This window comes from Schistocerca serialis, chromosome 6 (assembly GCF_023864345.2).
Source record: "Schistocerca serialis cubense isolate TAMUIC-IGC-003099 chromosome 6, iqSchSeri2.2, whole genome shotgun sequence".
NCBI classification, from domain to species: domain Eukaryota; kingdom Metazoa; phylum Arthropoda; class Insecta; order Orthoptera; family Acrididae; genus Schistocerca; species Schistocerca serialis.
In genome coordinates this window covers 144,608,492-144,632,161 of record NC_064643.1, presented here as the reverse complement: position 1 = coordinate 144,632,161, position 23,670 = coordinate 144,608,492, and the positions used below count along the sequence as shown (strand labels likewise).

The following is a 23,670-nucleotide window of genomic DNA, read 5'->3' as shown; positions in this document are numbered from 1 at the left end:
CGATCAATACGGAAGTTTACGGAAATCCTCCGTGAACTTAAACGGTATCTCTGGCTGGAAAAAGATATTTTTTTTCATAAAAGCTATTGTCATATGGCAGAGAACGGCATTTACGTCAGACTGCAGAACTTTTCTACTGGTGCCAACGTACGAACATTTCGCGCAAAGACTGCGAATGCAAGATAGAGTCACTTTGGCCTCGCTCCATTGTCGAGTGGAACAAGGAAGACAATGAATAGTAGTGGTAAAAGGTACCCTTAGACGTGCAACGTTTGGTGGTTTGCGGAGTATGTATGCAGAGCTTTTGGAACAGAACACAGAAGGTCTTTGATTCGTCTTCCATCTGTTCGACTGGATGTACCTCGCGGCCGCTTCCTTTTCATTTCTATTACATATAAGGTGTACAATTACAGTTTCCATGCCAGTCTGTTCCCTTCTCTGTCTGCTTTTCCAGTCTCTCAAAGAATCTGTCCGTTACTGTCTGTTATATTTTCAGCTTTTGAATGGATTTTCCACTAAAAGTCCGCGTCTCATTACTGGAAGACAGAACTGCTGACACGTACTGATTATGTCTTGCCGTTTCAGAGACGTTGTACGATTAATTTTCGAATCCTATTTGCAAGCCTTATTTGTATTTACTTCTTTTGTCTTGTATTCCGTCTTTGTCTTCAAAGACTCTAAATCCAAAAACCCGTCAGCTGGTTCTGTCTCGGAGAAGTATACCAAAACTTAATGAATAGCTCATTGAGGCTTCCTATTTTAGAAAGAGGAATTAAGCGTTAAATTCACGTTGGCAACGAGAACATTAAAAATGTAGCACAAGCTTATATTACGGGGAAGGTTCAGAAAGGAAATGGGCAGTGTGATTTTCAAGGGAAACATTCCAGCATTTGCCTTAAGCGATTAAGGGAAACCACGGAAAACCTACGTATGGATGGTCGAACGAGGATCTGAAACGCAGCCCTTCCGAAAACAAACTTATCGTTCCAGGAAGCTGCTAGTGCAGTACTGTATCTTTATTTTGATCTCTGCGTACGTCTACCGCCATCAGATTTATCTGAAAGTGCATCTCTTGCGCCTGTCACTTGTGCTCCACTACGTTCCTCTTTCAAGTAAGTTGTTTCTTTTTTATGGCAATCCGGACTTCCAGTAATTTTCTTTACGTGACTGCATATTCTCAGACAGTCGTGACCTTAGAAAATTTTAATAATTTTCATTACGTGTCAGTTCATAACAAATACACTGCACTGCAAGAAGGCGAGCAGCGTACGTGACGCGTGGAAGATACACACGATACTGGGAGAAGAGAATGCTTCCCGAAGCAGCTGGACACTGTTTATTTCTAAGACTAGTCAAATACGCCAGTAAGCACTACACCTGACCGCTTCGCCAAAGGCGCCGAGTGTCGAGCTCAATGGAGTAAGAGGAAACGTTCCGATGTGCTTGACGGCAGAATCGTGAGTGGAATTTAGAACGATACTCGAACATTACGGCGAGCACATGTCATAGGAATGTTCGAAAGGAATGTTCCTGACAAATAATGAAGAGGGCCGTGTGAATCCAGAGTCAGTTAAGAAGGAATTAAAGATCAGTCACCAATAGCGAGCAACCAGACGGCAATGCAGCAATAGACAATTCTATTACAAGAAGAAGGTGTTAGGCTCTGATGATACACAGCAACTGCAAGCTAAGTACCGATCCGTAGTATTTGTTGCTACGTTCTTATTTGGATTGTTGATTTCCAGAAGTTCTGCTGAATGAAGTAGTGAATTTGATAAATGTGCTCAACATCTGTAATATCAACACAGCCATTAACTTTGTAAGTCTGTTCCTGAGACAACCAATCTTAGCCAGAGAGAGTAGTAATCAGTGTGTGTTCGACAGTCTGGCTACGTACTTGCTTTGCGAAGGATGAAAGCTTGACCGGCGTGTAGTGGACGCAGCATTATTTGAAAAGCATTTTGTATTAATTTATTCTGAGGAAAATTTTTGTGGAAGTGAGATGATATGCATCCAGGATTGTCAGAAGGGAAGTTTTTCTGAGGTGATCTAGTTTCTTTTATATATTCGTAATAGTGCAGTTTCTGCCGTGGTGGCCGAGCGGTTCTAGGCGCTTCAGTCCGGAACCGCGCGACTGCTACGGCCGCAGGTTCGAACCCTGCTTCGGGCATGGATGTGTGTGATGTCCTTAGGTTAGTTAGGTTTAAGTAGTTCTAAGTTCTAGGGGACTGATGACCTCAGATGTTAAGTTCCATAGTGCTCAGAGACATTTGAACCCATTTTAGTGCAGTTTCTTATTGTTAGAACATTTTGTATGGTGAAAGTTCACTGTAAGAAGTTTTTCTGTGAAGCACATTAGTTTGCCTTATAGTTGAAATAAGTGCCAAGGAAAGTAATTTTACACAGAACAGGTACTGAGAAAAATTTTTGCTAACTTATGTAGTTGTGAGCAATTTATGAATGGGTGTATTGTTGTTAATGAAGAATAGTTATACTTGGAGTCTTTGTTCTCATTTATCAGTTTAGTTACTCCTTTTTCAGTATTTACCTTTATGAATGTGTTTTGTATAGGCTACCCGTATTACACATCGCGAGTTGTGTTTTATGAAAAGTGATAAGATACCGTCTTGCATTGAAGAACGTAAGTACGGTGAATGAAATTTGATTCTTGACAGTTTCGTCATTATCGTAATAGCAACAAGTTGCAGGAAAGACGAACATTTAATTACCATCAAAATTCATGTACGCTGTATGACTCAGTGATTGTCAAAGTGCTATTTGCGAAAATAATATATTAAGTCAGAGTCTTAATACCAGTGGAAGATCTCTGTAAAGTGCTATCTTGTGAGTTTCAAGGAGTTTATCATGAAATCAGATGCAGTAACTTATGCGTTCATTTGCTCTGCAATTAAAATGACAGTTCTCATACAGTGATTGCTTGCTAGGCTAAAGATAAAGATTAGCAACATTCGGCGCCAACATATATGTAAATTTCATTGAAAACGGATTGTTTTGTCGCAGGGGAATTGTTTGATGTACTGTCTAGCCTCGATTTCGCATCGTGTAGCGTGAGCTTCACGTACATCCGGTCAAAATTTAATTTTAACTCAGTTCTGCTGCCCTGCACTGAAGTTTACGCATTCCAATTTCAAAGAAAGTTTTATACATTTATCAGATACCAACAAAACACATACTAACACGAGTTTAGAGGTTGTAACATTACACTTTCACAGTGCTGAAGGGAGACTGCCTGCCTCTGTCTCAACGAGTTAGACTCGACAATTTCAATGAACAGCAGGGACAAGTCACTGCTTGCTACTTGTCTATTGAACGGCAGGACAGGTGGCCCTCGAATACTAGTGACTTAGTTCAGAGTGCTGAGGACGGATTAGTCAGGCCAAGGGGCCAGTGGTTAGCACACCGACTGCAGTGCTAGCACCCGTCTCTGACAGAGAGCGTTTCTCGCAATTATTGAGAGCATCTGACATTCTGATAAGGGGTTTTTCTCTGACACCTCATTAAACAAATGTGTTTGTGAGAACAATAAACTGATTAAAGAAAAATAACTTGCTACTTCAGCAAACCATTCCTGTCAACTCCACGAGAGATCAACGAGCCCGTGGTGCAGTGGCTAGCACACTGGACTCGCATTCGTGAGGACGACGGTTCAATCCCACGTCCGGCCATCCTGATTTAGGTTTTCCGTGATTTCCCTAAATCGCTACAGGCAAATTCCGGGATGGTTCCTTTGAAAGGGCACGGCCGACTTCCTTCCCCATCCTTCCCTAATCCGATGAGACCGATGACCTCGCTGTCTGGTCTCCTCCCCTAAACAACCCAACCCAAGAAAGATACCAACATTCTGTTACTTAAGCCCCTGCAGCTGAGGAGATTTATTCCCTTTCACTTCCACTACGAAGCTTGACAAAAGAAAAACAAAATCAAACTAAGGCCACATCACCGTTGACGTCCTGATTGCGCCACTCATGTCACACCGAGTCCAGATTGGTGCAGTGAACCTGTGCCGGAACGCGACAGAACAATGACGCAAATGAATTAGAGGTACTTTCTCTGTCGGATCTCAGATCAAGAAATCTCCAGTTGATCTGGGGCAGAAATAATCACAAGCGTACCAGAGGACCCGGAACTTATTAAATGCGACTGTTATATAATATATTTACTTCGGGAGCAACGTACGAAGAGGCTATGTACACCAGTCCAGTGCAGCCAACCTAATGGTGATTTCACTCTCATTTAATACCCGAAGTGCTGTAACATGTTCAGCAGTGTGAGTGCCTCTAGATAGTAGTACCAGAGATGCTAAATTTTGTACGTGAATCTGGTCAGCACAAATCATGCTGATGCTATTTGTATAACATATGATTAAGCCAAAGCCCCATGCGACGGTAGCTGCTAGTTCGCTACAGATGTGGGTGTAATTAAGACAAATGTTTCAGTGAACGCTGTACAGGAATTTACAGCAGTTCAGCCGAGTGATAAAGCTGTCATTTTACAAATAGCACAACGCTGAAGATTTAATAAGCATTATGAGTTTGGCCCCTGTATGTGGGAGGTTATAATCACTTTTCAGTCCGAGGTCGCCAATGCTGCATCATTCACTCTCGTCCAGCCCCATCTCTCTCTCTCTCTCTCTCTCTCTCTCTCTCTCTCCACCTGCATCACTTACACACACACACACACACACACACACACACACACACACACACACACACACAAACAAACACGCGCACTCGCGCTATGTCGGTAACGTGAATGCGCTCTCAGTTTCCCTTTCCCAAACGTTTCGATAACGGTAGAAATAAAACGCTGTGCGAACCAGGAGACAGAATGTACCGTCTGATCTTTGCTGTTTCCGCGCTCTTTGATGTTTCCGCACCTCAGGAAACTCCGTGTGATGATAGCACTTGCTGTCTTCTGATACATTTCTATACCTGGGGCGTCCTTTGTCTTCCAAGTTAGATGTCATTTTACTTGGAGAAGACGCTGAAGAGAAAATGCGCTGCCAGAACGGTGTTTGCACTGGAGATAGTCAGGCGTGAGTACAACGTTATGAGATGTCTGGAACTTAACGTTACGTTCGGCCGCTATAGAGGTTCACGGAAAGTCCAGACTGTTGGCGAACGCAACAGCAGCGAATCTCTTTCCGACGGAAGCCCGTGTGAAATGGTTCTGAGCACTATGGGACTTAACATCTATGGACGTCAGTCCCCTAGAACTTAGAACTACTTAAACCTAACTAACCTAAGGACATCACACAACACCCAGTCATCACGAGGCAGAGAAAATCCCTGACCCCGCCGGGAATCGAACCCGGGAACCCGGGCGCCGGAAGCGAGAACGCTACCACACGACCACGAGCTGCGGACCCCGTGTGAAACATGAGGCGCAAGGAGAACTAATATCCCTAAACGAAGTATTTATTTGTGGTGTACACCAGCTACTGTAACACACTAGATGTCAGGAGTCAGTGACATCTACAGCTAGGTATTGAGAACACGTATGAAGCGTGTAGCAGGTGGTACTTTCCATAGTTAACTAAATAAGTATTAAAATAATTATAAAAAGAAAACAAAATTTATTTACGATGCTTATCCAAGTTCCCTCAAGGTACCCTGAAATTTCTACGCTGCCACGTATTAAAACATTTACGAGGGTTTTTTTTTTTTTTTTTTTTTTTTTTTTTTTACAGTCGTATTCACCAACTAGGATCACGTTAACAACTTCAGTTCCTCTTCTTCCTTTGTTTTTGTTTCCTATTTTTCCAGTATTCCCTCATTTTCTCCCCATGAAGTCTCTTCCTTTCTTCTGTCCATGTTGTTCCCGATTTTTTATTTCTTCTGCTTTGAAAGCCTTCCAAATTTAGTATTTTGTTTTTAAAACGGTTTCTTTCTGCTATTCCTGATTCTTTGATGTTGTTTCTTTCAAGATTTCTTCTTACTTCTGTAATCCATGCTATTGTTGATTTCTTCTTCCAGAAATATAGGAGTATTTGTTTTGTTAGTCTATTTCCATCTATTCGGTATAGATGTCCAAAAAAGGTTAATCTTCGTTTGGCCATTACTTCAGATATTTTCTCTATAGTTTTGTAGATCTCCTCATTACTTCTTATTTTCCAACCATCTGCAGTTTCCATTGCACCCATTATTTTTCTAATAATCCTTCTTTCCAGTACCTCTAGTTTGTCCATCTTATAGTCATCGTTAGGCATTCAGATCCATATAAACATTCTGGTCGTACCATTGTGATGTAGTGTTTTAGTTTTGTTTTTCTAGATATACATTTCTTGTTGTAAATATTTTTGGTCAAACCATATGCTCTTTCCACTTTGTTAATTCTTACATCTATTGCAGATTTTTCTAGTCCATTCTGTTGTATAGTTTCTCCAAGATATTTAAATTTATTTACTCGCTCTATTTTATCTATTTGTGTTTCTATGTATTTTGGTGCATTTTTTATATTTGTCATGAATTTTGTTTTTTCAGCTGAAATTTTGAGACCAGTTCTGTTTGCTAGTTTTTCCAGAATGTTTGTTTGTGTAAGTGCTTCTGTCAGGCTTTCTGAAAGTATTGCGAAATCATCCGCAAAAGCCAAGCAGTTTACCTTAATTCCATTTGTTTTCCTTCCCAGAGTTATTGGTTTTTAGCTCCGAATTCCAGATCCTTACAATTTTTTCTAGAACACAGTTAAACAATAAAGATGATAAACCATCGCCTTGTCTAACACCAGTTTTTATTTCAAAAGGCTGAGATACTTCTCCCATAAATTTGACTTTAGATACTGTACCTGTTACTGTTTCACGAATTATGTTTGCTAGTTTTGATTTAACACCAAATTCTCTAATGACCTTATCTATCGTTTCTCTGTCTATACAATCAAATGCTTTCTTGAAATCTATAAATGACACTAATATTGGTTTGCTGGTTAACATTCTATGGCGAATTATTGACTTTAAGTTAAAAATTTGTCCTGCACAGGATCTTCCCTTTCGAAAGCCACCCTGATATTATCCTAGTTGTTTGTCTAAAGTATCTACCACTCTGTTGAGGAGAATTTTTGATAATATTTTGTATGCCACTGGCAAAATGGACACTCCTCTGTAATTACTGACATATTGTTTGTCTCCCTTTTTATGTAGTGGGTGGATTAATGCTGTTTTACGACTTTATTTTATACAATATTTTATGATAATTTGACTCAGACGCCACATTCGTTGTAGACGTGGCGGTTAGTAGGAGCAGGAATATGTGGCAGATTCTATGATGTTACTCTTTATGTTTTCTGTGGACTAGCTTCATCACCAAGTACAGTACCCAATGCGGTGATAAACACACCTGAACTGAAGTTCAGACCGAAGGGAAGGACACAAAATTCATAGGTTCGCCCTCCGAGTATAAATGCGGTATACTTTCTAGAATCTGGCGTGAGTGCGACTTGTCAGAACGAATTGGCCACATCTGTCGTGGAAAAATAGTTAGAATGTAAAAATTTTTGGAGTTGCTCCTCTAAATTCTCAGGTTTCGTGTGAACAGGTAGAATAATCTCATTAATTAGGCGAGCATCCAAAACAACTGTGATATTCCCGTTGGGTTTATTTACAACAACTAAAGGGCTGCAGTCAGGTGACGTGCAAGGTTCGATGATGAAGTGATGCAGTTCAGTTGTGGATTAGCGTAACAATTACTGTCTTAACAGCTTAAACACGCCTAATGATCTCATTTCGTTCACTTTTTTTTTTTACGTGGGCGTCCGATAAGTAATGCAACACATTTTTTTCTCGGCCAATTTTGGTTGAAAAGATGTGGAATTCGTTGTGGAATATTCCCACTTCAAAGCCGATAGTTTCGTGAAGTTCCGATAGGTGGCAGCGTTATACTTAACCTCCAAAATGCTGTCTGTAACGAAAATGCGTTCCAAGAAGAGAAATGGCTGTGAGCACTATGGGACTCAACTGCTGTGGTCATCAGTCCCCTAGAACTTAGAACTACTTAAACCTAACAAACCTAAGGACATCACACACATCCATGCCCGAGGCAGGATTCGAACCTGCGACCGCAGCAGCGCACGGTTCCGGACTGCGCGCCTAGAACCGCGAGACCACCGCGGCCGGCAGAAGAGAAATGTTATTACGTTTCTGCTGGTAAAAATCAGAGCGTGGCAGATGCTCATAGGGGCTTGCAGAATGTCTACGGAGACCCGATAGTGAACAAAAGCTCGGTGAGTCGTTGGGCGGGTTGTCTGTCATCATCGCAACGAGGTCGGGCAAAGCTGTCCGATCTCCGCGTGCTGGCCGGCCGCACACAGCTATGACTCTTGCCATGTTGGAGCTGGCGGACACTGTCGTTATAGGTGATCGACGGATCACAACCAAACGCCTCGCTCCACAACTGGTCGTCTTTGTTGATAGAGCTGACACACTCGTCCACCAGTTTGGATACTCAGAGGTCCCTCGCAGCCTAAGAGAACGAAGAGCAACGAATGACCGTCTGTGCCGAAATGCTTGCGAGTAGCGAGGCTGATCGCGAAAATTTTTTGTCGAACATCATCGCTGGCGATTAAACATGGGTTCATCACTTCGAACCGGAAACAAAACAGCAATGCGTGGAGTGGCGGCACATGATCTCTCCTATAAAGGCCGGCCGGTGTGGCCGAGCGGTTCTAGGCGCTTCATTCTGGAACCGCGCGATCGCTACAGTCGCAGGTTCGAATCCTGCCTCGGGCATGGATGTGTGTGATGTCCTTAGGTTAGTTAGGTTTAAGTAGCTCTGAGTTCTAGGGGACTGATGACCTCAGATGTTAAGTCCCATGGTGCTCAGAGCCATTTGAACCATCTCTCCTATAAAGAAAACGTTCAAAGTCGCACCCTCACCCAATACAGTCATGGCGACGGTCTTCTAGGACTCTGAAGGGGTTATTATATTTGATGGCCGGCCGCTGTGGGCGAGCGGCTCTAGGCGCTTCAGTCTGGAATCGCGCGACCGCTACGGTCGCAGGTTCGAATCCTGCCTCGGGCATGGATGTGTATGATGTCCTTAGGTTAGTTAGGTTTAAGTAGTTCCAAGTTCTAGGGGACTGATGACCTCAGATGTCAAGTCCCATAGTGCTCAGAGCCATTTCAACCATTTTTTGCAAACAAACACTTCTTGTTGCCACTGGGCGTCAAATGAAACATGTGATGAGCAGTATATGTTTGGGCTGATTACATCCACAACGGCAAAAGCGAAGTTGCAAATATATAAACTGCAAAAACAGAATAAATATAAAAAAGAATTAATATAAAACTTATTCGAAATTTCGCAGAGTATAGATGGAATCGGTCCAAACAAATAATGCTTATCACAAGGCGGCGCGTGGGTCTGCTCCTGTAAACTCAATGGGTAGGCCGATTGTAGGAAGTGAGTAGGAGCAGGTGAGGTAAGATTCTCTCGATACAGCTTTTTACGTGAAAGTACATGTAATAGAGAATATTACTCAGTGACATACGTAACTTTGCAATTGAAGAGCCCGTAGGTGCGAAACCGTATTCCCGTAGTAAGTAGTACAAAGTCTCAATAGCAAGCCAACACCCTCTGAAGTTGAAGTGATGTTTCTAGGCCGTCTGCTCTTGATCAAAACGGCTGAATCTGGAGCGGAGCTCGTAAAGCACCACAGCGCCGGCTAGAGGGCGCTGTCGTCGCTGTCTGTCGTAGTGCCAACTTAAGAAAACTTAAGAACTTTCACCTACGCCGTGGCATCGTTGCTATCGATAGAGAGAAAGAGAGAGAGAGAGAGAGAGAGAGAGTGGATCTTATGTTCTTAAAATACGCTTTAAATGAATCCTTCTGTTATATCATTTCTATGTAGTCTTTTTTCCCTTTAGTATCCAGCATAATAGCGATAACAGTCATTTCACTGTGATGACTAGTTTTGGACAGTTCGTCACCATTAACCATTACATAGGTACAACACATGGCACACTTCGTATGAACATACAAAGTGAATTCTTTACAATCGAACGCAGCAAACTACTGTTTGAAAATTGACGTGATTCTCCGAAACTAGTGAAATGAGAGTTTGGCGTCATTGGCCGGAAGGCCCCTTCGGGGCAGGTCCGGCCGCCTTGGTGCAGGTCTTATTACATTCGACGCCACACTGGGCGACCTGCGCGCCATATGAGGATGAAATGATGATGAAGACAACACAACAGCCAGTCCGAAACTAGTTACCACAAAGAAATGACCATAAACGCAACTTTGACGGACGTTGAGCACATAAGTCATAAATATTAAGCAGTGGAAAAACTGCACATTGGCGTGACCTATTTATATGTATATCCATGTGCTGCACACAGCAATTTGTATTTTCCATTATGTATAACATTTATAAACATTTGTCAGTTTTTCTTTTTTTGGATCCACAGACCCGAAGATGACTCTCTCTGAGTGTCGAAACCGACAGTCAATAAAACAATAAGTTTCCTTTCATTTACGTCTATGGTCACAAACTTTTTGTTAACAGTTTACCGGTTTCGGTGTATAATGACCATCATAGATCTGCAGCAAAAAATGGGAAAAAACATAAATACACTCGCAGATTGTCTACAACTTAAAAACAATAAATAGACCATAACGAAAAGTACTACTGACATATATATATGCATTTGTGGGCTTTAAGTATGCAGAGGCATAGCGATTTGTTTTATAATTTTTTTAATATTATTCCATGCACAATGAAAGGTGCTTATTACTTATGTCATTATCTAGAATAGTGGCACTTGAGCATATGCCAACTACTATCTGTTAAGTCTTTCTCTTTTTAACAATCTGACTTTTGCCGTGTTGTATTTCATCATTTTTTATTACTGTATTGCCTCTTATACGTTATAACCTCATTACAGACTTCAACTATTTACTCCGCTCAATTAATCACTGAAAACTAGTGTATGCCTACATTAGCGACATCTGGTGAACTTACAACACAAACATCTTGTGGCTACTGTACGACAGCTTGTTTTGAAGAGTAGTGCTATTGCCAACATGACTTGTGCATATGATGTTATTTATATATATTGGACGATGCTGATTTTGCATTTAACATTTGACGATGCCACTATGGCTGTAGGGCATTAGGAATTTGTTTTCATAAAATAGCTATGCCTCTTCATACTTAAGAACACAAACGCATATATATGTCAGTAGTACTTTTCATTATGGTTTATTTATTGTTTCTAACCTATAGACAGTCTGCGAGTGTAGTTATGTTTATCTCATTTTTTGCTGCAGATTTAATGATGGTCGTTGTGGATCGAAACCGGTAATCTGTTAACAAAAAGGTTGTAACGATAGACGTAAAATAAGGAAACTTATTGTATATACGGGTCACTGTTTTACTCGCGACAAAGTCGCAGCTTGTGAGTCAATAAAACTGTCCGTCATGACCTATTTCCTTTAATAAACATCTTTTACGGCATGTGATTGTGCACTAAGGATCTATCGATTTACTATTCGTTCATGAGTCACGTCTGATCGTACACATTCTCGAAGATCTCTCTTCGTCTTGAACGTCATTATGACAAGAAGCGGCTCCGTCGACTTGTACATCTCATCTCTTCCAGTAATAAGCACTTCAGGTTTTAAATGTTAGTGCAATCAGTCAACATAAAAAATCTAGAGGTAACTCCAAAAAAGTAGTCTTCTCACACACTAGCCTGGCAGGTAGCCCACTCTATAAGCGGAGCTAGGTGGGGAAAATGCGACAATGACAAAAGTTCTCGGTCTGGGACCACGGAAGACGGGCGTTGAGCTCAGAAGACTGCGGCTCTGGCACATGAGAGGGGCGGGTGGGGGATAGGGGTAGCAGCCAGCTCCTCCCGTCCGGGCTCACTCAGCCGCCCTCGCCGCAGATTAATGACGTCATCAGGGAGGCGCCCCGTCTCGCCTCGCTAGTAATGCGATCTCGCGGCGGAGGGCGCAGTTAGGGGCGACGGATTGCTTTTAATTTTGTTCCTCGGCGCCCCTACTTGTTTCAGCTGGAGCTGCTTAGCGTAATAAACTAGAGCGTTTTCTAAGCGGGCCGCTCATTCGACGCGACGAGACACCGAAATGATACGCGCGAAGAAGAGGAAAGAGAGAGAGCTTGTGGAGAAAATCAGGTACGTCTTTACAGAGAAGGAAGGTTAGCGCTTAACTCTCCGGAGACTTCGTGGCCATTACAAGACAGTCACTTTGTAAAAGCAATCTGCCTCACACATCGGGGTAATGTGACGGAAAGAAACTTTTCTTCTTTCCTCTATGTAGTTAGTAACTACAACGTTTAGATATAAAACAGAACGGTTACATAAACTCAGTTATAGTTAAAGAAAATGGAAGACTTTGATTTATCGTTAAGATACTGGGGAACTGTAGACTGTCTGCGCTCGAGATCGTTTACCTGTAATAATTGTACGGCCCATACTTGTGTAAGTTATTTTCCAAATTTGTGGCATTCAAGTAAGTTTCTATTAGGGGACATCGAGCAAAATTAAAGGGCACTGCGATCAGCCATTGTCTAACTGGATCTTCTTAGGGGTGGGGGGTGGGGTGTAGAGGGGTAACAGAAATTCTGAAAAATCTGCACTGGTAGACACTGGAAGAAAGAGACTGTATGCCTTGCGAAAATCCGCTTAGGAAACTCTAACACCAGGATATTGTAGACCGTCCCTCTTCGACTTTATTCATATCTACAGCATTTGAAGGTCAGGGCCCAGATATCAGTTTTGTGAAGCAATACGACGCAATTCTGAAAAAGGCTTGAATAAAAAACCATTTTCGGAGATTAGATTTTCTACTGCTGTTCGTTACATAATTTTTCGTGCTTATTCAATTAATGAGTGTAGCAATGTATGGAAGTGAAACATGGATGATAAATAGTTTGGACAAGAAGAGAATAGAAGCTTTCGAAATGTGGGCTACAGAAGAATGCTGAAGATTAGATGGGTAGATCACATAACTAATAAGGATGTACTGAATAGGATTGGGGAGAAGAGGAGTTTGTAGCACAACTGGACTAGAAGAAGGGATCGGTTGGTAGGACATATTCTGAGGCATCAAGGGATCACCAATTTAGTATTGGAGGGCAGAGTGGAGGGTAAAAATTGTAGAGGGAGACCAAGAGATGAATACACTAAGCAGATTCAGAAGGATGTAGGTTGCAGTAGGTACTGGGAGATGAAGAAGCTTGCACAGGATAGAGTAGCATGGTGAGCTGCATCAAACTAGTCTCAGGACTGAAGACCACAACAACAACACTCAATTAGTTCCCTCTAACTCAGTGCACAGCGTAGAAAAGTAGCAATATATAGTCGTCGGTTCGAATCTCGCGGTGGCAATATTTTTTTACGTTTATTTAAATCCCATACTTATTAACAAATAATAATGTGAACTAACAAATACTGATCGATATATATTTCTTAACAATAACGTTTAATTATTTTTAATTACCAGTACTCTTTCTTCTTCATTTCACTCGACTTTGGTGCACGCTACGTTAGTCACTTTTTACTGTTCTGTGGCATTCATTGGCCCCGTATCGTTTCCTTCTTTCGGATCTGGGTTTCCTTTCTTCTTTAGAGATTTAGATCTTTTGTTTGGTTTCGTTCTTAACTTGGAGCTTCTTCGTCTTTTTTTTCAGTTTTATCTACGAACATATTTTCTGTGCTGTGGAGTTTTTTAAAGTCCTAACCGATTTCCTTAAACGAACTTGGATCAAATTTTGGTTTTGGTAGTAGTAAAGTTGTTAGGCTATGTACGGGAAGTCCAATCAGTCAAAGCATATTTAAGGATCTAGTTTAAAAAAATTTATTTCAAAGGACCCAGCCGTTTTTCACAAGTATTGTTCCAGTGTAACTTCTGCCATGCCAACGTGGGGCACCGTGCCTGCCTTTCAGAAGTGATGCAGTTCTGTCCAGTCGGTAATCTGCCCCACCGGGTTAACTGATAGCGAGCACGTCAAGTGGGTAGCATGTGTGGCTGTCAGAAGGTTCTGGAGGGCAAAACACAGTTGCTTCGCTCACTTTGTGTCCAGCCTTCAGATAGAGCAGACGCCCTCGCAATCCAGATTTCAGATGTCTCTGCTGATCAGGATCGGGCACCAGCCACACAAAATGAACCGCCACCTCTCCCGTTTCTCTAGTCTTTTTTATTTGGGCACCAGCTCCTAGACTGGCAGTCAGCCTCCGCTTCCTGCCCCCAGGACTAGCTCCTTTCTGTATAACGGCATTGAGAATATATTCCTTAGCTATTTCATTTCGCCGCCTTCTTTCCAAAGTTCTCCCATCCCGCTCCGCATCCTGTACATCTATTTGGATTCTGTGCCGGGTGTTGACTGATCCGGCAGTTTCAAGCGTTGGATTTAGTGAGTACTGCCCCGTTTCGATAGAGTCGCTCTCGCGCGGCAACCATCCTTGGTGTCACGTGACCTCTCCTGGTTGTCAAGGCGAACTCGGCGGGCGTGTAGTCTCCCATCGTTGGCTGGTGAGATACGGTGTGCAGCTTCTGCAGGACAGTGACAGTTGGTGGTTGTTGTGGTATCATCCAAAGATCGCGGCGACTCACCAAAGTTAGCAAATCACATCGAGACCACATACGTTAAGGACGTCTCGCTGCCATCCGCAGTGACGAGGGGCTGAAGAAGACACGTTCTCTCTCTCTCAGCACAGCAGCGCCATCGTTCGGATGTCAATATAGAGTTGAGCATAGAAGCCCTCTGCTCAGTTTGTGACCTCAGCTGAAGCAGTTAACATCATCGCGTGCAGGTGTGTTGCTATTGCGACTGTTCCTGTATCAATCGAAAAGTCTCACTTGACGTCGTTCATATACACATAGTTACATGAGCGCTATATACGGGCAGAATGCCGCACCCGAATGGATTCCAGCATTTTAGCTGAAAGTAAAGCACCCGTTGCCCTCCCGGTTGGCCGTGCTGTCTAACGCACGGCTTTCCGGGGCGGGAAGGAGCGCATGGTCCCCGGCACGAAGCTGCCCGGCGGACCTGTGTCGAGATCCGGGGAGCCGGCCAGTCTGTGGATGGTTTTTAGGCGGTTTTCCGTCTGCCTCGGCGAATGCGGGCTGGTTCCCTCTATTCCGCCTCAGCTACACTATGTCGGCGATTGCTGCGCAAGCAAGTTCTCCACGTACACGTACACCACCATTACTCTACCACGCAAACATAGGACTTACACTCGTCTGGTGTGAGACGTTCCCTGGGGGTGTCCACCGGGGGCCGAACCGTACAATAACCCTGGGATCAGTGTGGGGCGGCGGAGGAGTGAAGTGGACTGCGGTAGTCGTCGTGGGGTTGTGGACCACTGCGACGGCCGGCATCAGTAACGAGCGGTTCTAGGCGCTTCAGTCCGGAACCGCGCGACTGCTACTGTCGCAGGTTCGAATCCTGCCTCGGGCATGGATGTGTGTGATGTCCTTAGTTAGGTTTAGTTCTAAGTTATAGGGGACTTACGACCTCAGCTGTTGAGTCCAATAGCGCTCAGAGCCATTTGAACTATTTGAACCACTGTGACTGCGGGGACAGAGCCTCTCCATCGTTTCTAGGTCCCCAGTTAACTTACATACATACATAAATACATACATACAAAGCACCAGTTAAGACCCATTGGAGACGTCTGTGTAATCGTAGAGTGAACATCTCTCATGCCACAAAGGACAATTGCGACCAATGATAGTGTCCGCGCCGCAGTCAATTTGGCGACGAAAGCTTAGGTTGGTTGATTCGGGCGAGGGGAACAAACAGCGAGGTCATCGGTCCCATCGAATTATGGAAGGATGGCGAAGGAAGTCGGCCGTGCCCTTTGACAAGAACTATCCCTGCATTTACCTGAAACGATATAGGGAAATCACGGGAAACCTAAATCAAGATGTCCGGAAGCGGGTTTGAGCTGAAGTCCTCCCGAATGGGAGTACAGTGTGCTAGCCATTGCGCCCCCTCAGTCGGTGGGGGAAGTAATCGGTTCCAATGGACGACTAGCGTTGAGGACTTCACCGCACAGGTCGTCCACGTTCGACAGGAGCACTTAGTGATCCATATTTAGGACTCTTGAGCGAAAGAAACTGTGAGCTGAATGCTCTATCACTCAATTCGGCATTCGAATGCACTACGGGACGTCATATTTTGCACCAAACTGGGAGGAGACGATTGCAGGAAGCGAATCTCCGCTCCCGACGAGCATAGCGAATACCACCTGGTACGTTCAACACCACGGGCTCCGTTACTGATGAGCAAGATATCATGAGGAATGGACTCCCAGGGTTGGCGTCGGGTGTTATTTATGGACGAAACTCGGATCTGTTTGTACACTGATGATCGCAGGCAGCGTTTTTGGAGACTGTGTCCCGCAAGTGTATATGTATGGTGATTGAGCAATGTTCTGGTGTGGCACTGCATGGGGTCACCGTGCACCTCTCGTGCTTACTGACGGCAGTCACACTGCTCTACGGTACAGGGACGTGATTCTCCAACCAATAGGGTGACCGTTTGCTCCTGACCGATGTAATTCGCGTGCTCGTCGTGCTGTTCACGTGATCACCTCCATTCAGTACGTTGGGATCACGAGAATGGAGAGGCCCACCTGTTCTCCGGATACGAACCCAAGTGAACATGGGTGGGATCGATAGAAACGAGCTGTTTTTGGACGTCGACAAAGACTGGTACTCTGTGCGACTTACGCAAAACTGCCATTGGAGAGTGGGACGACTGGACGCCACGACTGATTCAAGCCTGTAATCGAGCAAGGGGACGTTCCATCACATTGCTCAGGAGCGCTGTGAAAAACATAAGATGGGAAATAGATGATTTTGTAGTTACAGAAATATTTTTTTTCCGGTGAGCTGGACACCGTGCAAATGAATATATTCGCATGCCTCAAAGCCAATTTTTGTTTTCTGTGCCATGGTTCAAAATGGTTCAAATAGCTCTGAGCACTGTGGGACTTAACATCCGAGGTCATCAGTCCCCTAGAACTTAGAACTGCTTAAAACTAACTAACCTAAAGACATCACACACATCCATGCCCGAGGCAGGATTCGAACCTGCGACCGTAGCAGTCGCGTGGTTCCTGACTGAAGCTCCTAGAACCGCACGGTCACAACGGCCGGCTCTGTCCCATGAATTTAGGTATAAAGGGGTAATGCAAATCTTTTGTTGCTGTGTGCAAACGGCCAAAACTCACACATTGTCACCCGGTCTCTCTTGCAGGTTGCCTATCTAACGGCTTCCAGAGGTAACAAAGATTATTTTTTTAGTATTTCATATAATTATTGACCATTTTTAAAAATCTAACATGATGTCATAATCTACTCATTAAGGGTATAATTTTAAATTGACGTTTTAACTCGATGAGTCAAGGTATGAAGTTTGAGGCTGTGTACGTCACTGTGCGCAAATTCATTTAATATTTGAGAATGAGAGCAGTAGCGACTTCCAGCAAACCTTACACACAATTACAAACCATATCAAACATTTTTCTTGCTTTCATCCCCCCTCAAAAAAAAAAAATAAATAAATAAATAAATAAATAAATAAATAAATAAATAAAGGAAAAAGGTTTATTGCTTCCCCATTTTCGCTGTCCGTCAGGCATGATGTTTTAATTTGTTACTTCCTTACTACTAACTAGGCAACGGCCTTGCCGCAGTGGATACACCGGTTCCCGTCAGATCACCGAAGTTAAGCGCTGTCGGGCGTGGCCGGCACTTGGATGGGTGACCATCCAGGCCATCATGCGCTGTTGCCATTTTTCGGGGTGCACTCAGCCTCGTGAGGCCAATTGAGGAGCTACTCGACCGAATAGTAGCGGCTCCAGTCACAGAAAACTATCATAACGACCTGGAGAGCGGTGTGCTGACCACACGCCCCTCCTATCCGCATCCTCATCTGATGATGACACGACGGTCGGATGGTGCCTATGGGCCACTTGTGGCCTGAAGATGCAGTGCTTTTACTACTAACTACCGGCAGTACATCTTGCAAATGGTGTTCACATACTGTGTCAGTACAAAGAGTTTCGAGACTGGATTAATAAAAACTAGAGTAACAATGGTGGTTTAAATGCTTCAGGTGTTCTACGTACTCCCTATCAACTGCAGCGCAGCGCACAGAACGTCCATACAACCATCTGAAACTGTCAGAGAGATCCTTCTTTGGCATGTTGTTCAATTCACGCGTCACATTGGCTTCAATGTCAGTTATATCGTCAAAGCACTGAATCGTCAAGTGAATTTCTAGGTTTTTATTCATAACACCACGTCTCGTCAACCGTTATGATTTTTTTATTGAAAAGAACTGGACGCATTTTGCATTTCAATCGAGTCGATACAGGGGCCCAAGATCGTTTTTCTTCGGGAGTCGAGGTATGCGGTACAAACTTTGTGCACACTTTTCTGCACTTCAAAGCATTCTGGAAAATGTCTAGAACTCATGATTTAGAAATGTGGCGCCATTGCGATTTGTGGCACGACAACGATGACTACTTAACACTGCCTGTTTACAAATGACTGGTGGAATACATATCCGTTGTTTACAGTTCTTACTTCGAGCTACCACCGAAGTTACTGCGACGAAGTCCCTTATATGTTAATAATAAAATCAATCTCGGAACTTTTTGGGCGAATGGTGTGTAACATTGATGTATCTGCAAAGTTATATCAGTGTGCAACACACAGTTTAGGAGATATGACGTCATAAACATTGAGATGCGTGAAAAACTAGCTTTTCTGAAAACGGAGCTACTGAAGCTGTTTTATACATGGGAGTTGAATTCTTTAAGGGATCGGACACGGGGAGGGGTAGATGTTACTGACTGTTCGTTTAATAGGTACGATTCAGTAACAGTGTGATTTTAGTAGTTACGTTAAACATCGCCCATCGCTATTACGCACCACGGGCTTGGTGTTCATCATATGGCCTACAGAACAGTTAACGTGATCGTAAGGCCAGGCAGCAACACACAGAAAACTTCTCTGGAGCTGCGCAGGCAGTAGGATGGACCGGTCGACTGAAGACAAAAGAGCCAGAGGCGTCCAATGGCGGACGTGGGGTGACGGATTGGCTGCTACCTGCAAAGCGGCGTCTGTGACCGCACAGAACAATAAACGCGCCGCAACAGCGATACTGCGCGTCGCAATAGCCCGCTTAGGCCAGAAATGTGATTACTCGGCAATAACTCCGCGAAGAACACGGGCTTTGTGCGACGAGAGGCGGTATCTGTGCCACGCCTGGCGAGGCGGCAGAGAGAGAGACGTAATGGCATTTAAGGGTTACGCTGTAACAGCCAACATAATGCGCTGGCCAATTTCGTTACAGCTAAAGAGCGGACGGCAGCGTTTCCGATGACAGACTGTGTGCGCGCGGGGTCGAAACGCACGAGCGCCGATGCTGCGAGGATTCCGCCCGGCTGCTAAGTGCGTAATCGGTTTTGTCATCCTCTCTACGCGTAATGCGGGTACTCTCTCGCACCTAAGTCAATGGCAAAGCTCGACGCCGTATACGTTCCACGAAACTTGAAAGATGGCTACACTGAGCCACTGCGCCAGAGATTGCGCCAAAGAGTATTATTAAGCCGCCTACACAGTGCTTGTCGAGAGCTCGTAGTAGTCGGTTCTTGGGGAGAGCTCGTAGTAGTCAGTGCCTGTCGAGGACTCGTAATAGTCTGTGCTGAGATGTTGTAGCAGAGAGTGTTTGTTGAGATGTGCTAGTAGGCAGTGCTTGCTGAGATATGATACTGAAGAGTCTTGTTGAGATGTGGTAGTAGAGAGGCGGTGTGGAGATATATTGTAAGGATTAGAGTGATTTTCATCAATATAAATGAGGTAACCAACTCCGTTTCTTTTTTTTTCATTATTCCGGTGTCCTAAATAACGCGTCATTACAGGTTCAGTCAACAAAGCATCTGGCGTGTGTTCTTGTATTAGAGTGTAATTCTGCTTTCCATGAGCAATTATAGTATTTCTAATTTTCTTTTTATCACGTCAGTATAACTGGTATTTAAAAATTCTTGTCTTGTTGGAGAAGAACCGTGCCAGATGTGTACGTTGAGTCACATTCCCACACACAGAACAATTACACTTGTGCTTTGGTTTAGTAGGTTTTATAGTTGCTGGGGACTTAATTAATTAACTGTGTTAACGAAAATTTTCTTTCATTGTTTGTTGTTATTCTATGCAGTCAGATTGCGTAATAATACTAGTCAGGGCCAACCGTTTACAAGACACAGCGTAATCGGACATACAGCTACCAAAAAATATTTTCAAACTAAATAATTAAGCCCCCATGCAAACTGTACCACAAGATCAAAGTCCAGATGATTCCGTGCGTTATATTTTAAAAGCTGTAATCGTTTAGGTAAACTCTTTACGATTTTTTTTTTAATTTTCTTACCTTGACTGGGTCCAAGACATGCGGAGACGACCGATGCTATACGGTATGTCAGATGTTGTGAGTGGTAGTCCTCTATCATCCGTTACTACGGTCTCCAGCCGGATTGATTAAGGCGAGTATACGATTCGTCACAGTATTGTGCGAAAAATAATGCTCAATTCAGATGGCCACCAGAAAACATAAGATCATTTTTAAAAAAAATCCATAATCGTAACGCACTTGACAAAATCTTCACTTTAGACGCTCTCAACAGTTGTGTAGTAACTGTGGCGAGTTCTACTGGTACCATACAGGATGCAACTTTATTCCCTTTAAAGGCGTTGAGGACTTGTAGTGAGGACCAAGATGGTCATGTTTAGCATAGGAACTGATGCCCGAAACGTACCATTTTTCTGCTACACGCAAAATAGTAAAACTTAACGTGAAAAACTCGATGAAATATTTGCAGAGTACTTCAAACATAAGTTATGTCATCACGTTTGTCAACTTTAAAAAAGCATATGACAGTATAGACCGAGAATCCCTTTTTGAAGTATTAGCAGAATTTGGACTAGATCAAAAGACAACAAACATCATAAAAGAAACACTCAGAGAGACCAAATCCAAAGTAAAATTTATGGGAGAATTGAACACAGAATTTGAAATAGACACTGGAGTACGACAAGGGGATGAACTGTCCCCAGTGCTCTTCAATTGTGCTCTTGAAGAAGTTGTTGGAGAATGGAGAAAAGCAGATGCACCAGCACACAGACTGGGACCAGAACGTAAGGGTATAGAATTAGACTGTTTACCATTTTTACTGATGACATGGCACTGATCGCTCAAGACATTACCGATGCACAGAAACAGCTAGAATTATTACAAGAGCGGACAGCAAAAATAGGATTACAAATTTCATTTGAAAAAATTTATGACTGACGACAAAGATCCACCTTCTGATCTCAAAACTGGTATTAACTACATCTCTCGAGTAAAAGAATTTAAATATTTAGGTGAATGGATTGCAGAAAATTGTAATGAAAAGAAATCTGTCAGATCAAGAGTCCAGAAAATGGACCCGGCGTTTCAGTTTAAAAAAAAACGTTTACAACAAAAAGAGTCTCTCGTGGAACTGCAAAATACGACACTACACAACAGTAATTAAACCCGAAGCTCTCTACGCATCTGAGACACTAAACCTTCAACACAGAACACTAAAAGGGGAATTAGAAGTGAAAGAACGTAAAATAATGAGTAAAATCCTAGGACCAAGAACTAAAGATGGTGTGCATTATCCAAAACCCAATGCAGAAATATATAAAAATATCTCCAAAATAACAGGCACAATGCGCATCAGAAGAATCCAATTCATGGGTCATTTAGAAAGAATGGACTCAAACAGGTTAACGCACAAAATCCATACATTTTTAAAGAACAAAACTACAAGACCGAACTAGTACAAACAGACGGAAAAAGACCTGACATGTTAGGGCTCCAAATCTACATGACAGAAATGAAATCAGAACAAACACACGGTGTTTTGAGGAAGAAGAGAGAAAAACTAACCGACATACCTGGTCTACGCAACGAAAGCTAGCCCATTCGTTGCTTATGAAGGAATACTGGGCGAAAAGGAAGGCCAACAAATGTTGATTACGCATGGTCCTAAGTGATCCATCCCCGAAGAAGAAGAAGAAAAAACGCGTTCAAATCTCCCGCATTTTCGGCGCCACTACGTAAGTCATTCGCCGGTCATTTTGTGTCCCATGGCCATTACAGTTGGACTGACATGAAATATTTGATTTACCAGACCTCCGTGGAAACCGAGGAAGACCTCCTGGAACGCTTTATGGCTGCGGCAGGTTAGAGAACCGGGGAGAGATGATCACGTGTACATGAACATGCTACAGAGGTATAGTATCTGTGATGACGCAGATGGTCGTCACTTGGAGTCCTACTTGTGAGGGGACCCTGAAGACAAGCAGCAAGAGTCAGAGAGCAACATGTATTATGATATTTTGCGTTAGGCGAGAAAACGGTACTTTTCCCGACTTTACTTCATATGCCAAACTTAAAACTTGGTCCTCAAAGTCTGTGCAGGGAGTTTAGTTACACCCTTTATAAGTCAAGAGCTCATTCAGCCTGTCGGTTCATGCACAGTATTGTAAGTCTTATCACTTTACTAACACAACTCGTATGCCGGAGTTACATTTGTGATGAGATGAATTTTCAGTTCATCTGAGAATTGGCTGTTGACAGTCAGTCTCGTGGCGCCCTAGTACGCATGATGTGTGATCATATAGACGCAATGTTATGGCGATTTGGGTGCATAGTAATTTGAACTTTTACTTTTGATGTGGGAACACACAATTGGTGTCATAGGTTGTGCATCTGGAGGTTTAATGGAAAGATTTTGTGTGCATCTGGAACAAGATTTTTATAATAACCTGTACGAGGGTCTGATGACGGTAACATAGTTTACCGAAACCGGTCTTCCACAATACAGTGTGTTATGTCGATCTTGGCTAAGAAGTTTTTCTTCTCCTAAGAAAGTAAATACAGATCGCACCTTCATACTCAGTATGAGTAAACTAATTTTTCCATCGGTTGTACTTTGAAACCTTGCTTCCTGTAAAATTTTGTGATTCTAGACGAACCGAGAGTACGCTATAGTTTTTGATGAGTAAGTTTGCAAGAGTCAAAATATGCAACATAAATGGCAATATCTTTTGATTTTATTGACTTAGAAGCTTCAATTTTTTACACTACCGAGGGACCGTAGACCTTAGTCTGTAACATAAATTTCAAGTTGATACGTCTAAACGTTCGAGAGAAAAGGGGTTTTTAATAACGAGAGAGCCAGAGACGGACAAGGAAGTTATGCTATAAGGTTTGTGTTTCTACCGACAGAGGAACAAAACCTCAAAAATTACGTGTTAGCTGTAGTACAGAGTTGTATTGTATTGTTTTATTGTATGGAACTGGGGACCTAGAAACGACGGAGACGCTTCGTCCCCGCCGTAGCCCTCACTCGTTCACAATCCCACAACAGGCTACAGCAGTCCACTCACCCCACCGCCGCCCCTAGGATTACGGTGCGGTTCGGCCCCCAGTGGACCCCCCCCCCCCCTCCTCCCCCAGGGAACGTTTCACACCAGACGAGTGTAACCGCAATGTTTACGTGGTAGAGTAATTATTAGTGTACGCGTACGTGGAGACAGTGTTTGCGCACCAATCGCCGACATAGTGTAACTGAGGCAGAATAAGGGG

The 23,670-nt window shown here is 43.3% G+C and overlaps 1 pseudogene; it reads left to right on the top strand.

The window, feature by feature from the left end:
* The first annotated feature begins 17,661 nt into the window (after window positions 1–17,661).
* Window positions 17,662–17,779, top strand: LOC126485290 (5S ribosomal RNA; annotated as a pseudogene).
* Window positions 17,780–23,670: the final 5,891 nt, after the last annotated feature.